This window comes from Lepidochelys kempii, chromosome 14 (assembly GCF_965140285.1).
Source record: "Lepidochelys kempii isolate rLepKem1 chromosome 14, rLepKem1.hap1, whole genome shotgun sequence".
Taxonomy (NCBI): Eukaryota; Metazoa; Chordata; order Testudines; family Cheloniidae; genus Lepidochelys; species Lepidochelys kempii.
In genome coordinates this window covers 30,488,376-30,500,565 of record NC_136393.1, presented here as the reverse complement: position 1 = coordinate 30,500,565, position 12,190 = coordinate 30,488,376, and positions in this window count along the sequence as shown.

Here is a 12,190-nt window from a genome sequence, read left to right as displayed (position 1 = left end):
GTGTCTAGGAAAGTTGTTTCAGAGTAACAGCCGTGTTAGTCTGTATTCGCAAAAAGAAAAGGAGGACTTGTGGCACCTTAGAGACTACAATGTGTATGAAAATCAAGGTGGGCCATTTCCAGCACAAATCCAGGTTTTCTCACCCACCGGGGTGTGTGTGTGTGTGTGTGTGTGTGAGAAAACCTGGATTTGTGCTGGAAATGGCCCACCTTGATTATCATGCACATTGTAGGGAGAGTGGTCACTTTGGATGAGCTATTACCAGCAGGAGAGTGAGTTTGTGTGTGTATGGGGGTGGGGGTGGGGGGTGAGAAAACCTGGATTTGTGCTGGAAATGGCCCACCTTGATTATCATACACATTGTAAGGAGAAAGAAAAGGAGTACTTGTGGCACCTTAGAGACTAACCAATTTATGCTTATGCTCTAATAAATTGGTTAGTCTCTAAGGTGCCACAAGTCCTCCTTTTCTTTTTGCGAATACAGACTAACACGGCTGTTACTCTGAAACCTGTCATTGTAAGGAGAGTGGTCACTTTGGATAAGCTATTACCAGCAGGAGAGTGAGTTTGTGGGGGGTGGGGGGGGAGGCTGAGAAAACCTGGATTTGTGCTGGAAATGGCCCAACTTGATTATCATACACATTGTAAGGAGAGTGATCACTTTAAATAAGCTATTACCAGCAGGAGAGTGGGGTGGGAGGAGGTATTGTTTCATGGTCTCTGTGTATATAATGCAAAAAGAAAAGGAGTACTTGTGGCACCTTAGAGACTAACCAATTTATTTGAGCATGAGCTTTCGTGAGCTACAGCTCACTTCATCAGATGTTTACCGTGGAAACTGCAGCAGACTTTATATACACACAGAAATCATGAAACAATACCTCCTCCCACCCCACTGTCCTGCTGGTAATAGCTTATCTAAAGTGATCAACAGGTGGGACATTTCCAGCACAAATCCAGGTTTTCTCACCCTCCACCCCCCCACACAAATTCACTCTCCTGCTGGTGCTAGCCCATCCAAAGTGACAACTCTTTACATAATCAAGTCGGGCTATTTCCTGCATAGATCAAGGTTTTCTCACATCCCCCCCACCCCCATACACACACAAACTCACTCTCCTGCTGGTAATAGCTCATCTAAACTGACCATTCTCCAGGTTTAAATCCAAGTTAAACCAGAACATCTGGGGGGGGGGGGTAGGAAAAAACAAGAGGAAACAGGCTACCTTGCATAATGACTTAGCCACTCCCAGTCTCTATTTAAGCCTAAATTAATAGTATCCAATTTGCAAATGAATTCCAATTCAGCAGTTTCTCGCTGGAGTCTGGATTTGAAGTTTTTTTGTTTTAAGATAGCGACCTTCATGTCTGTGATTGCGTGACCAGAGAGATTGAAGTGTTCTCCGACTGGTTTATGAATGTTATAATTCTTGACATCTGATTTGTGTCCATTTATTCTTTTACGTAGAGACTGTCCAGTTTGACCAATGTACATGGCAGAGGGGCATTGCTGGCACATGATGGCATAGATCACATTGGTGATCACATTGGTGTGATCTATGCCATCATGTGCCAGCAATGCCCCTCTGCCATGTACATTGGTCAAACTGGACAGTCTCTACGTAAAAGAATAAATGGACACAAATCAGATGTCAAGAATTATAACATTCATAAACCAGTCGGAGAACACTTCAATCTCTCTGGTCACGCAATCACAGACATGAAGGTCGCTATCTTAAAACAAAAAAACTTCAAATCCAGACTCCAGCGAGAAACTGCTGAATTGGAATTCATTTGCAAATTGGATACTATTAATTTAGGCTTAAATAGAGACTGGGAGTGGCTAAGTCATTATGCAAGGTAGCCTGTTTCCTCTTGTTTTTTCCTACCCCCCCCCCCAGATGTTCTGGTTTAACTTGGATTTAAACCTGGAGAATGGTCAGTTTAGATGAGCTATTACCAGCAGGAGAGTGAGTTTGTGTGTGTATGGGGGTGGGGGGGATGTGAGAAAACCTTGATCTATGCAGGAAATAGCCCGACTTGATTATGTAAAGAGTTGTCACTTTGGATGGGCTAGCACCAGCAGGAGAGTGAATTTGTGTGGGGGGGTGGAGGGTGAGAAAACCTGGATTTGTGCTGGAAATGTCCCACCTGTTGATCACTTTAGATAAGCTATTACCAGCAGGACAGTGGGGTGGGAGGAGGTATTGTTTCATGATTTCTGTGTGTATATAAAGTCTGCTGCAGTTTCCACGGTAAACATCTGATGAAGTGAGCTGTAGCTCACGAAAGCTCATGCTCAAATAAATTGGTTAGTCTCTAAGGTGCCACAAGTACTCCTTTTCTTTTTGCGAATACAGACTAACACGGCTGTTCCTCTGAAACCTGTGTATATAATGTCTTCTGCAGTTTCCACAGTATGCATCTGATGAAGTGAGCTGTAGCTCACGAAAGCTTATGCTCAAATAAATTGGTTAGTCTCTGAGGTGCCACAAGTCCTCCTTTTCTTTTTAGGAAAGTTGTGGAAGCTCCTTCACTAGAGGTTTTCAAAAGGAGGCTGGATAGCTGTCTGTTTTGGATGATTTAGACACAACAAATCCTGAATCTTGGCAGGGAGTTAGCGTGGATGACCCTTTTGGTCCCTCCTAACCCTGTGATTCCCTGAAACAAATCTAGGCTTCTGACCGTCCAAAAATGTGTCCCATTGGACTGCCCCTGAGATCAGCTTTTCAATGGCATGAAAGACCAGTTTAGGAATATCTCAGAACGTAGTGAGCTGCCAAAGTTTTAGTATCTATGTGAGCAAATGTTTCCTCAGAAACTCCTTTGTCAAGAACACCCATGGCACCATGTACTGATTTGAGGGAATAGGCAGTGTTCTTTGAGCTCAGGGACAAGGAGTTCATTCCTCTGCTCAGGTGATTTGCATGCTGTGCATATTGGCACTCTCAGGTTGCCTTTCTGCTTGGTGTGCGGGTGGTACAGATGACAGTGAGCCACCCCATAGGATAGCTGGGAGGGGAATCTGCTGCTCTGGCTTGTGGGGTATTTCACGGTTACAGAGCCTGAACAGAGTCCAGCCTGTACTCTAATCTCCTAGCACACTCTTGGGGTGAAGACCTATTGTCTAATACCTCCTCTTGAGAATGGGGACCCAGTGTCTGACTGCCTAGACTCTCTGGGTGCAGTGCTGACACCTCAGCCTGCCTCATGCTTAAACGCGCCCTTTCCCAGACCCCACCCAAAAGGTTTGAGGCTCCTGGGTTACAGTTTAACTCTCAGGGGCACACCGTAGTGGTGTTCCTGCAACAGATCAAGATTCCTGGGTCACCCAGTGGTGCCCTGCTCTCACTCTGGGCTGTGCAGTGCATACAGAGAAAGGCCAACAAATACTTTATTTATTTAATGGTTATGGGTAGACAGCTTAGAAAGATGAAGTCCGACAGAGGAGCAAGAAGGTCAGAGGTGCTGGGATCTTACAGAGAAATCGACAACAGCTAGGAAATGTTACACTGGACAATGCTTTCCTACCACATTACTCTGGGCAGCCTCCTCTATGGGAAATGTAATGTGAGCTCTGTGCTGCTTGGATTTGTCACAAATCTCACAGTTGGGATCTGATTCTTTTCACAGAGCAGTTTGAAATCTCGCCCTTGACTCACACACTCTCCCTTCTGGCTCTTCTTGCTTTTGTAAACATGAGTTCTTCCCTCAGGGCTCCTATTACTCCAGGCCCTGCCTGGAGCTGGTAGCAGGGGCATGGTCAGATAAAGGGCATGGCTCAGATGCCACACTGTGCCAGCTCCTGGTGCTGGTTTGGCCAGAAGTTCCTTTGCCCAGCAGTGTCATTGCAATGAGGATGGGAGAAGTCTCGTTCTGATTCCTCTCCCCAGGACTTGGTGATTCAGGCTCAGCTCAAATGGAGCTCACAGTCTGTAGACACCAGATCCTTGGAAGCAGCTTCCACTTGGAGATTTTTGACTGAGCTTAGAGACATCCTGGGATCTCTCTGCAGAGTGGAAAGAATTTCACTCTCCAGAGCCAGTAATGGAGCAGCAATTAGGCACGTCCCCTCCTGCCACAGGCTTGTTGTTACTCAGCTGGAATCCCCAGACAGCTGTCCTGAGAACCTGGTCCCTCTGGCATTGTGCAGGAGCAGATTTAAAGAGACAAATCCTGGGAGCCAAAGATCCAGGATGGTGCAGCCTGGACTTTGTGCAGTAACAGGATGGGAATCATAGAATATCAGGGTTGGAAGGGACCTCAGGAGGTCATCTAGTCCAACCCCCTGCTCAAAGCAGGACCTATCCCCAATTAAATCATCCCAGCCAGGGCTTTGTCAAGCCTGACCTTAAAAACTTCTAAGGAAGGAGATTCTACCACCTCCCTAGGCAACGCATTCCAGTGTTTCACCACCCTTCTAGTGAAAAAGTTTTTCCTAATATCCAACGTAAACCTCCCCCACTGCAACTTGAGACCATTACTCCTTGTCCTGTCATCTTCTACCACTGAGAATAGTCTAGAACCAGTATATAAAAACTGTAAAGTTTCTAACCTGAAGGTTTCTGCCTTTTCTTTTCTCCTTCCAGCTATTCCTTTTCTTTCCTCTCACTTGATTTCACCTTCACCCTTTGTCTTGCTTCTTTCTTTCTACTGTATCCCCTTCCCTTATTATTTCAAATCTTCCATTCTCCTCCTCTTTCCTCTCCCCAGCTGCCCCGCCTATCTTCCTCTTCTTGGAGCACAAGAAAAAAAGATTGCCTCCAGCTATAAGGAAACAAAGGACACCTCATCAACCAGCAGTGAGGAAAAACTGTCTCTGACCCTAAGAAAATGGAATGAGATGGCATTGCAGTACAGAGCTGAGCAATCAAAGCAAAAGTGGATGGGAATCTGGGAGGCAGTGACCATGAGTTGGTTGAGTTCAGGATCCTGACGCAGGGAAGAAAGGTAAGCAGCAGGATACGGACCCTGGACTTCAGGAAAGCAGACTTCAACTCCCTCAGGGAACGGATGGCCAGGATCCCCTGGGGGACTAACTTGAAGGGGAAAGGAGTCCAGGAGAGCTGGCTGTATTTCAAGGAATCCCTGTTGAGGTTACAGGGACAAACCATCCCGATGAGTCGAAAGAATAGTAAATATGGCAGGCGACAAGCTTGGCTTAATGGTGAAATCCTAGCGGATCTTAAACACAAAAAAGAAGCTTACAAGAAGTGGAAAGTTGGACATATGACCAGGGAAGAGTATAAAAATATTGCTCGGGCACGTAGGAATGATATCAGGAGGGCCAAATCGCACCTGGAGCTGCAGCTAGCAAGAGATGTCAAGAGTAACAAGAAGGGTTTCTTCAGGTATGTTGGCAACAAGAAGAAAGCCAAGGGAAGTGTGGGCCCCTTACTGAATGAGGGAGGCAACCTAGTAACAGAGGATGTGGAAAAAGCTAATGTACTCAATGCTTTTTTTGCCTCTGTCTTCACTAACAAGGTCAGCTCCCAGACTGCTGCGCTGGGCATCACAAAATGGGGAAGAGATGGCCAGCCCTCTGTGGAGATAGAGGTGGTTAGGGACTATTTAGAAAAGCTGGATGTGCACAAGTCCATGGGGCCGGACGAGTTGCATCCGAGAGTGCTGAAGGAATTGGCGGCTGTGATTGCAGAGCCATTGGCCATTATCTTTGAAAACTCGTGACGAACCGGGGAAGTCCTGGATGACTGGAAAAAGGCTAATGTAGTGCCAATCTTTAAAAAAGGGAAGAAGGAGGATCCTGGGAACTACAGGCCAGTCAGCCTCACCTCTGTCCCTGGAAAAATCATGGAGCAGGTCCTCAAAGAATCAATCCTGATGCACTTGCATGAGAGGAAAGTGATCAGGAACAGCCAGCATGGATTTACCAAGGGAAGGTCATGCCTGACTAATCTAATCGCCTTTTATGATGAGATTACTGGTTCTGTGGATGAAGGGAAAGCAGTGGATGTATTGTTTCTTGACTTTAGCAAAGCTTTTGACACGGTCTCCCACAGTATTCTTGTCAGCAAGTTAAGGAAGTATGGGCTGGATGAATGCACTATAAGGTGGGTAGAAAGCTGGCTAGATTGTCGGGCTCAACGGGTAGTGATCAATGGCTCCATGTCTAGTTGGCAGCCGGTATCAAGTGGAGTGCCCCAGGGGTCGGTCCTGGGGCCGGTTTTGTTCAATATCTTCATAAATGATCTGGAGGATGGTGTGGATTGCACTCTCAGCAAATTTGCGGATGATACTAAACTGGGAGGAGTGGTAGATACGCTGGAGGGGAGGGATAGGATACAGAAGGACCTAGACAAATTGGAGGATTGGGCCAAGAGAAATCTGATGAGGTTCAATAAGGATAAGTGCAGGGTCCTGCACTTAGGATGGAAGAATCCAATGCTCCAGACTAGGGACCGAATGGCTAGGCAGCAGTTCTGCGGAAAAGGACCTAGGGGTGACAGTGGACGAGAAGCTGGATATGAGTCAGCAGTGTGCCCTTGTTGCCAAGAAGGCCAATGGCATTTTGGGATGTATAAGTAGGGGCATAGCGAGCAGATCGAGGGACGTGATCGTTCCCCTCTATTCGACATTGGTGAGGCCTCATCTGGAGTACTGTGTCCAGTTTTGGGCCCCACACTTCAAGAAGGATGTGGATAAATTGAGAGAGTCCAGCGAAGGGCAACAAAAATGATTAGGGGTCTAGAACACATGACTTATGAGGAGAGGCTGAGGGAGCTGGGATTGTTTAGCCTGCAGAAGAGAAGAATGAGGGGGGATTTGATAGCTGCTTTCAACTACCTGAAAGGGGGTTCCAAAGAGGATGGCTCTAGACTGTTCTCAATGGTAGCAGATGACAGAATGAGGAGTAATGGTCTCAAGTTGCAGTGGGGGAGGTTTAGATTGGATATTAGGAAAAACTTTTTCACTAAGAGGGTGGTGAAACACTGGAATGCGTTACCTAGGGAGGTGGTAGAATCTCCTTCCTTAGAGGTTTTTAAGGTCAGGCTTGACAAAGCCCTGGCTGGGATGATTTAACTGGGAATTGGTCCTGCTTCGAGCAGGGGGTTGGACTAGATGACCTTCAGGGGTCCCTTCCAACCCTGAGATTCTATGATTCTATGATTCTATAATCAGCCGGTAGGTCAGGAACTGACAACAGTGACAAAGGAACACAAAGGATCAAATGCTAAACCCCTCTCAGTGGCTGAAAGTTCATCTGGTGGCAGGTCACGGGCCACTGTGGAAGGTGCTGGAATCTCAGCCTGGTCCCTAGTGGGGCAGGTGTCACCATCATACACAGATATAACTAGCAGGGCCTGCACTGACTGGTTCCCTTTGTCATCGGTCTCAGCAACAGAGGCCAACGACTCAATGGCTAGTGGAATCAGAACTTTCATCTCAGCTTTAGAGAGAGATTTTCCCCAGGTCGGGATTGAAGTCCAATGGCTGTGGGCAGCGTGCATGAGGGGAGCTGGTTACAGGGCTCCTGCACTGCACAGTGTGTGGGATAAACAGATACGTCCAATCCCCTAGGCTCGCAGAACACTTGTCTGTTCCAGCTGCAAGATGGTGATCTGGGAACAGACTGAGGAGACCTGATAGTGTCTGGGGAGCAGCCACCTGGGACTAGGAATGGAAACTCAACTGTGGTGGGAAAGGAGCAATGACTAGACATGCTACTGCAGATATACTTAGTTCAACTGGGTACAATGCTGTTGACTGAAGTTATGCCAACAATCAAAAACTAGCATAATTACATCACTTGTGCATGTTCACAGAATGCTTCTTCCGTCGGCAGAGCGCGTCCACACTTAGTGCTCAACAGTAAGAGCAGTGCACTGTGCATAGCTATCCCACTGTGCTATTCAGCACCTTCTGCAGCTAGGAGTTGTGGGAACACAGAGTGGATCGCAGCGTGTCATGAGTGCAGGCTCAACGTCCCATGATGCAGTTTTTCCCATCCTATCATTTCATGGGCTTCCAACTGTGTTTCATGGCATTTTTCAATGGTCCCTGTTTACTGTGTGCCTGCCATCTCTCTCTGAAAGGATGGATCCTGCACTGCTCTCTACCGTTGTGGTCACTGTTATAAACACATCATGGATGGTCATGTAGCATATCATGGACTCCCAATCTGGACAGGAATCAGAGTTCCCTGACCTGCTGTGTGCCATGGAAAGGAACAACACAAGATTACTTTTAGCATTCATGGAGCATCTGCATATGGTGGATCGTCGCTTCTGGGCTTGGGAAACAAGCACTGAGTGGTGGGATCATATTATGTAGGTTTGGGATGATAGGCAGTGGCTGCAGAACTTTTGGATGTGGAAATATGGCCAGTTGGTGAAGCTTCCCCTAGCGGAATCTATCCCCCTGTCCCGCCCCTTCCTCTGGTGGCCCTGCCCAAGCTCTGCCCTGCCCCACCCCCACTCCCTGCCCCTCTCCATGCCTTGCCCATGCTCCACCCCATGGCCTGCTACCACTTGGCCTCCTCGCCTGCCCCTCACCATCACTCTTTATCTGTTGAGGAGGAGAGGAGCAAGCAGAGGGCAGAGGAGGCCTAGGGGGAATGGGTGGAGCTGTTCGGCCACCTCCCCACTGAAACCCTCTTCCCACTGCTTGCTGTCACCATTCACTCCTCTCCTCCTACTCAGTGAGCAGTATGTGGTGGGGACCTCAGGGCAAAGGGCAGAGCAGAGACAGGAAGGGGTGGAGTGAGGGCAGGCCTCAGAGGGAAGAGTGGGGCCTCAGGATGGAGTGCAGGCGTGGCCAGGGCCCAGGTGTCGCTGTTCACGTGTGGTGGATCAGCAGTTTTGGGAGGTTTAGCCTCTCCTGGCCTATGATCCCTGCCGCCCTTGTGTGGAAAGTCATCTTCATGGAACTGTGTGCAGAGCTTGCCCCAGCACTGAAGCACAAGGACACCAAAATGAAAGGTTTCAGAGTAACAGCCATGTTAGTCTGTATTCGCAAAAAGAAAAGGAGTACTTGTGGCACCTTAGAGACTAACCAATTTATTTGAGCATGAGCTTTCGTGAGCTACAGCTCACTTCATCGGACGCATACCGTAGCTCACAAAAGCTCATGCTCAAATAAATTGATTAGTCGCTAAGGTGCCACAAGTACTCCTTTTCTTTTTACCAAAATGAAAGTTGCCCTCTGGGTGGAGAAGCACATGGTGATCACTCTGTGGAAGATGGAGACTCCAGACTGTTACTGGTTGGGCATGAATTAGTTGGGAGCTGGGAAGTCCACCACTGGGTGTTGCGGTTTAAAGATAAGACAGAACAAAGCTTTAGGCAAGCAAGCAGGCTGGTCTGCCGACAGGCTTCTGCCTGTCAGCTTTTCCACCCTCTTTTTTATTTTTTTTCCCCTTGCGCATTACATACTCCAACCGCAAAAGCAAACAACAAAGGAAATAATATGACTTTGATTAATATTTTTATTTACTAGCCTCTATCTACTACAGTCCTTGTTCTCAGGCCTTGAGCCCAGTCCAAGGAAGCTTCCCACGGTTCATGTCCTTTGGGCGACTTCCCATGGTCCATGTCCTTGGACGGAGCAGTGTGTGCCCTGAATGTTTTCAGGTGCATGAACTCTATATGAACCCTTCAACTGGGGCCACATGAATGCAAGTTTGCAGGGCCATTAATCGCATCCTGCTATGAAGGACTCTGACTCTTGGCAATGTGCATGAAATAGTGGATGGCTTTGTAGCATTGGGATTCCCTAACAGCAGCAGGGTGATAGATGGCACACTGTAATGGTCCCTCACTTTCCCATGGTGAGGGAGGCCACTCAGTCCGGTCCCGTCTGGCCAGGACCAGAGTCCGCAGGACAGTCAAGAGCTCACAATAGCGCTGAGCGACCAACAGTCACAGGCCAGCTTTAGCCTGGGCTTGGGAGGCTCAAGCTGCCAGTCCTTAAACAGAGTCTATAACTGAACTGGGCCCCGGGCTTGAGGAGGCTCAGGCAGCCAGCAAACAAACAGTCTGCAAGGGTGACTGGTAAAGGAGGCTCCTTCTCCAGAGCAGGAGCTTCTCAGGAAAGTGTAGGGAGTTAGCCAGCCAGGGTGGGGTGGCAGTGGGACGCGGTCCCACCCTACTCCACCATGTCCCACCCCGGGGCCCTGGCAAGGGCACGATCGGCTGCCCCTGCGTCGGTGGGGATCCAGCCGCAACACGCCGACTGAGCCACAGCCCCTGGGGCTGCCCCGGGCTACTTCCTGCCTCCTCGGGGGTTGGTACCTGTGGCCTTCAGGCCTCTTCCAGCTCCTCAGGGTACACAGCAGCAGGCTTTCTGGGCCAGTTGGTGTAACAATCAGTGAACCCAAGTTCCCGGGTTCCCTGAAGACGTTCAATGAGTGCTACTTTTCACCATCACTCCCAGGATCTATTTTCCATCCAACTCCACACTCACCCCCACTCTCCCACTGTGGACCTGTATACAAAATCAAACTGCCTGCCCAGGTATCCGGTTACTGAACAGAACCGCCCCAGCACAGCTAACACCATGGCATGGTTTGCAGTAAATAAAGTTCTGATAAACGTTCCCCTTCCCCCCAAGTCTTGCAGGGTCCCACAGATGCCCTGTGAGGCAGTGCAGCTAAGGGCACAGATGGGACCTTGATCAGTTCTGTCTGTACTGAGGATTCTGAGAGCCACATGTGCTTAGTGGCTCCCCAAAAACAGAGAGTGCAGGGGGCACCCACACCCAGGGATCGGCACCACCATGTTATGCGATGGACTCTTTGCAAAATTACTGTACTTAGTGATGGACACTGGGGGGGTGGGGGTTATGTCATTCAGTCATTCAACGTTTTTTGAAAAATTATCACGGACCTCAAAATTTTTACCATGGACACTTGGGTCTGTGAATGGACACATTGCCTACCCCTGTTCACACCTCTCCTAACACCATTCCTCCCTTCCCTGACTTCAGCTTTCTCCGTTCCTGGATCCCTCCCTTCTGCCCACTCAACCCTTCCCTGGGATCTCCCCATCCACTTCTCAGAGCTCCACCTCCATATACTGGGGTCTCTTCTCTTTCATTTCTGCAAGGGGCTCTTCCTACTTGTGGCCTTCCCCCCCTCCATTATATACCCCTCCCCCAAGTCTTCCTCTTGTGATCTGGGCTTGTCACTTCCTACTGCTGCAGCCCCCATCCCACTCCACCCTAGTGTAAGCAGGGGAATGGTCCCACTATTGTGGGGAACTTTCCTGGCTTATACACTACCCCGATGGAATTGACTTGAGAAAGGATATGAGTCCTCACTCCTAGTCCCTTTACACAGAAGCCTGCCTAACCTCAAGGGCTCCCCTTCCACTCTCCTGTGTGGCAGAGTCCTCATAACCCCCAACATCACTGGGCCAAGGATTCCTGGGGGGCTTGACCCACAATCTTGTCTTTGTCACTTAGGACAAAGGCTAGAGTGTCCCCACTCTGAGGTATTCTCTCCATTCTGGACACTTCTCTGACCCACTGATCATTATATACATTTCATAGCAAATACAATTTACTGGACAGCAACAAATTTAAAAATATAAGGTGTAACGATGCTGCCTTTGGTGGGACACTTCTGAGAGTATCAGTTCAGGACAAATTGCTTCAAGCAGGGGAATTACAGCCCAAGGTTGGGGTTTCTCCACTTCTAAGGCACACCAAACCAGCCAGACAAAGAGGACTTTGGTTTCACCCCACTGGCTAACCATAAGTCATACAAGTGTAAGCAGTGTCAGGATGAGCTCCACCCTGACATCTGGTGGTGAGGTGTGGCAAGTTGTGGAAAAGAACTTCAGGGGCTGATCTCATTTGCATAGGCACATCCACCACGCCTAGAATGAGACCATAGCTGCCCAAATGGTCACTTTGGCTGCCGTGGGATCCCCAGTGTCTCTGTTATTGGGGCAGGAAGAATAAATTGTTATTACCCTGATTATGGGAACTGTGCTTGGAACTGTACGTGGCCTTTTGTTATGATGGAGGGATTCACCATCAACTAAGTAGCACTCGCTAGGCAAGGGCCATGGGTTCCAAAACTGTGTGAATGGAGAGAGGCTGGGGACAAGTATTAATACTTGGTGGCATGGGCCCCTTGGTGAGGGCCTTACATGCTGATTGCACTTCCTCCTCTCTCCACTGTGGAATATCAGAGCTAATTTTGATTTCATTAGAAGTCTAGTTATAG